General features: G+C 39.7%; 1 long non-coding RNA gene across 1 annotated transcript; it reads left to right on the top strand.

Moving 5' to 3' along the window:
• Window positions 1-2,523: 2,523 nt before the first annotated feature.
• On the top strand, window positions 2,524-3,514 carry LOC131329520 (uncharacterized). Its single transcript, XR_009200786.1, has 2 exons — window positions 2,524-2,862; window positions 2,961-3,514. It is a non-coding gene; the product is annotated as an uncharacterized LOC131329520 (long non-coding RNA).
• The last annotated feature ends 1,272 nt before the right edge of the window (window positions 3,515-4,786 follow it).

Consider the following 4,786-nt stretch of genomic DNA (forward strand, 5'->3'; position numbering starts at 1 on the left):
CCCCACCCTCCCCCTCTCCATTTTCCTCTATTCTATCTATCTCTCTCTCGGATCTCACCCCCTGAACTCGGTGTGTTCTAATGCCGATCTTGTCTTTGGGATGTTGATGCCAAGTGACAGAGACTTCTTCCAATCTTTCTCATCAAAGCAGTCTGCCTACATGCTCCTCGTTCAGATCTTCCTCACCGTGTGCTTTTCTATCTGATCTTCCTGCAGTTCCATTGTTGTTATCAGGCTGGCTCATTCTTCATTGTTCTGGGCAGTGCATAGATTCGCGCCTTGATGAGGCCGTAGTTTATTGGGACGGAGGTAGTAGTTGATATCACTGTAAGGTGGGGTGTGGCTGCTATGGTGATTGAGGTTTCGGGCCGTAGTCTTGATCGGCATTTTTGGGCGGCTGATTTTAGGGGTGTGGGTCTGTTGTAGGTTTTTTATTTATTGATGTTTTCGTTTCTTCCTGTTTTCTCTCCCGTTATAGAGGCTTCCCTCACCTCTACGTGGGTGTTTTGTTGGTTTTGTTGATTACTTGTTTGGTGTTGCGTTGATTGGAGATATGCTCCATCTGTTTTATGCATTTGGTTGTGTGAGGTCCTGGAAGATCTGCGTAGTGTTTAGGCCTTCTTTGTGGTTGCTATATCCCTTCTTTTGGGATGACTTCTCATTCTATGTATTTTCTTCATTATTATCAATGAAGTATCCTATCATTTGAAGAAAAAAAAAAAACTCCTCCCAAATGCTAATCAAAGATCGAGGTCATGTGATTGATCTACGGAAGGATTCAAGAAGATTTCATGTTCTCTTCTCTACCTCTATCTCCGGCATTCTTTGTGTTTTTCTTTGATTGGCAGGCATTCTTTGTTGCTTACCCATGTAGATCATAATTTCGGGAAACAATTGGGAAAAATCAACTTAAGGCTTTGTCTTTTAGTTCTTGAATTTCAAATTTATTGTTCACAGGTGCCGCGCATTGGCAAAAACATGCAATAAGTCGATCATTTATGATTTATCCCCTTATTGATAGATTGATTTATCTTTTGTTTACTTTATCGGTTTCTACAGCGACAATAGAGGGAGCATTTTTAGTCATGAAACTAGTGAAAACTAGAATACATAATAGGATGGAGGATGATTTCCTTACGAGTTATATGCTCACTTACATTGAGAAGGACATTGATAAGCGCTTTAATTTTGATTTCATTATAAATGCATTTTACATTATAAAAAGGCATCGAGGGCAGTTCAAGATTGTTACTCGTAGAGCATCCGCATCGGTCTTTCTACATTTTGGAACAATTGACATCTTAAAAAGTAACTTTATTATTTTAGCTACCCATTTTTAAAATTTCTACCACATCAAACTCTCTGTATTAAAACTATTCCATCAAAAATATTGTTTCTTTATTCTAAAAAAAGCACCAAACCAAACCCATCTCTCTAACTTTACTCTTTAAAGAGGTACCAGGACAAACCCATATCCAGGTTCATTTGAATCCAGGAAGGGATGAAGCAATAAAATAAGAACAAGCTTGTGAATAGTCCCTCGCCTCTTGTAACAAGCATCTATAGCAAAACTACAAAATTTGCAAAGTAGCGTGGAAGGCCACAAAACTGGATGTAGACACCCCAATTGACTCTATTTAGTTTTTCAATGAAATTGTCTATTAACGTTCTCAAAATTCGGGGCGTTACAATAAGGATTTTGGCTCTGATTCCGAAACATTCGGAATTTAACCTGCCTAATACGACTTACCCGTGGCTGCTGAAACCCTTGGTATAGTCATATCCTAAGTGAGATTTCAAGCTAAGGTAGGTCTGTAGGAAGTTAGAATAGTGACAACAACAATCACGCCAAATATCACCTTGATTGAAAATCATCTAATATAGTTTTGAAATACATTGATCGGAGATAAGTGAGTTATATTAATAGGTTCTGGTCTTGTATTATAGTAATCTTTTTACTAGCATAAATATGGACCACTCAATTGGTGCATATGGTGTACACCTTAAAGGGGTGTGTATTGAAGACTTTCCATAACTTTTAACGTAAATGATGTCCTCCATGGGCTATAAAAATGAATACCTATGATCGTCAAAGTGAACCTAAGAACGGCCTACAAATCGGTACAGTCCAATCCAATAAAATCATGAAATAGATTTTCATGGATTGGATCTTCCTCATTTTATTGTAAGTTGCTTATTTTTGTTCTTAGTTAACTTTTGGGTAAATTATAATTAACCCCCTCTAACTATGCCTCGCAAACACTTTACCCCCTTTAACTATTTTTTTAGCACTTTACCCCCTTTAAGTAATGAAAACCCTTATTCTGTTAAACTTCTGTTAGAAATTGGATGGAAAGTGGCATGTGCAAGTCACATGCCTCATTATAGACCTTATTATCCCTTCTTGTTCCCCTATCCATACGTCTGTTTCTCTCTCCTCAACAGCAATAGTCATCTCTTCCTACTAGAGCTTTCCCACCACTTCCACAACTCCCTCTTCTCTCTCTGTACCTCTGATCTCTCTCTCTCTCTCTCTCTCTCTCTCTCTCTCTCTCTCTCGCTCTCTCTCGCCCAACCCCGCACCACTTGATTTTCTCTAGGCAGCACGGAACAGACGGCGGTGGCGCCACCGTTTCAGCTTTCAGTTACCGGCAACGAGGGTGGAGACAGCCAGTCACCGCCATAAACGAGTAATCGAGCACGTTCTTGACACCATAGACGGTCGATGAGGGCAGTGGAGAGAGGGGTGAAGGTGTTGGCGTTGATGAAGGTGCCCGAGATCGAGCAGAACATTGTCGTTTTCCCAATCAGTTACCCATCATAGAAAAAATACAATAGAAGAAATTGAAGAAAAAATCAGTGGTACCCATCCTAAATTTTCTCTTATTTTCCTAAGTTTTCCCTTTCCGCTCTCTCTTTCATTTCTTCTATCCAGAAATTGCCCTGTTGTGATTCCACAGAGATGAAAAGAAGCAGACAGAAATTCAACAAATGAAGAAATTTCTGAGATGCATAAGGTAATCGATGACGTGGGCAGTGGTCGATTTTCCTTCTCTAGCTGTTGTGATTGCTGCTGATGTTGATTCGACTTCGAGTTAGGGTTTTGATTATTTTGAGTAGAATTAGGGTTAGGGGTAGGCTTCAGATTTGGGGTTTGTTGATGATGTTTTTGTTCGGGGTTGAGGGAGCAATGCGGAAGGTCAAGAGGCTGGAGGTGGGCGTCGATGTTGGAAGGGAAACAAGAGATGGTTGTTGTTTCTGTTGTTGTTGTTGGAATTGTTGAAGGAGGAGTTGCTACTTGTTGTGCTATTGATGCTGCTGTTGATGTTGCTGCTGCTGTTGATGCTACTGCTACTATTGTAGCATCACCTGGCTAGATTGAGTTTTAGGGTTGGAGAAAGAAATGGCTCTTTGGCCTTGCAGATTTGTGTTTTTGCAGAGGGCAAATTCGTAACTTTATGCATCTCCGTTACGGAAGTCAGATGGATAAGGATTTTTATTAGTTAGAGGGGGTTAAGTGCTTAAAAAAATAGTTAGAGGGGGTAAAGTGTCCCCGACCTATAGTTAGAGGGGGGAAATAGTAATTTACCCTTAACTTTTTGGTCAAAATATTTGACCTTTTAGTTCGTCTGGACATGTAAATGTTCAAAAATCGTATTTTTAAGTACGATGCTACATACAAGACCGTCAAGTATGACATTAAAGTTATTAAAAAATCACTAGGGTAATTCTTGTTGACCTACCTTGAGGTTTCTAACAAATATAGGCACATCCCCTAACATTTTAGAAATTGCACTGACTTTCCTTTGCAAACTATTGAAAATGTCATTGTTGTCTGATTGAGTCCTAGGGGTGTCAATGTTCTCGTACTCCACAAGAATCTCAATGCCGAGGTTGTCTAAGCTTGAATTCGTCTTTTGGGATAAGCAATCCGCGGATTGTTGCTTTTACAGGTGCAAAAAAGTTATTTTCCTGGGCAAAATTGAATTATGATTTTACGACTTTACCTCTGGAGTGGTGGGACAAAATGGGGTATCAACAATTACATAGAAGGGCTGTAAGTTAGAGAGTTAGCCATAACTTTGGTCGCAAAGAGCATCTCCAAGATGCTAAGCAAATGAGCTATGTTGGCTATTTTTTCTAACAGAAGTACAATTTTTCTTCTCCAACAAGATAGCCATTTGGCCAAGCCTTTTGCCTAGCACATGTAGCTAGTTAGATGAGACTGGGCAAATTTTGGTAACCAATTAAAAAGTGTCACTTCATCAAGCATCTTGCCAAACATGAGTTGATCTACCTTTTTGTGTACTTTAAATTAGGCAAAATAGTTAGTAGTGTTGGAGCATATACATAAAAAGTGACTAAGCAAAATAGAAATTTGTACTTTCATATTCTTTTGCTGGCTTATTAACTTTTTTAGTCCCCAAAGTATTGTTGTCATCTTATTTTCATCTCCAACAAAAACATTGGAGACATTTGGTCCCCAACATTTTAATTTTATACCAATTAAGTCCCCAAGTCTAACGCCGTTAGCCAAACTTTTAAAACGAGTGGCATCCAAGTCATTTCCCACCCAAACCCTTTGGATTCCCAGATCTAGGAGGAAGTTCAATCATTACGGGAGAGAGAATAGAGAGACGGTGCCATGGCAGAGAGAAAAAAAAGGCATGGGTGATTGAGAGAGACTCACGGGGTGGCTATGGGGGCGTCACAAAGGTGGCACGGTGGTGCTTCACCACAACCTAACCGTTGAAAAAGGTTGAATACCCCAAGTATAGGGCTATGT

The sequence above is a fragment of the Rhododendron vialii genome, chromosome 6a (assembly GCF_030253575.1).
Source record: "Rhododendron vialii isolate Sample 1 chromosome 6a, ASM3025357v1".
NCBI lineage: Eukaryota > Viridiplantae > Streptophyta > Magnoliopsida > Ericales > Ericaceae > Rhododendron > Rhododendron vialii.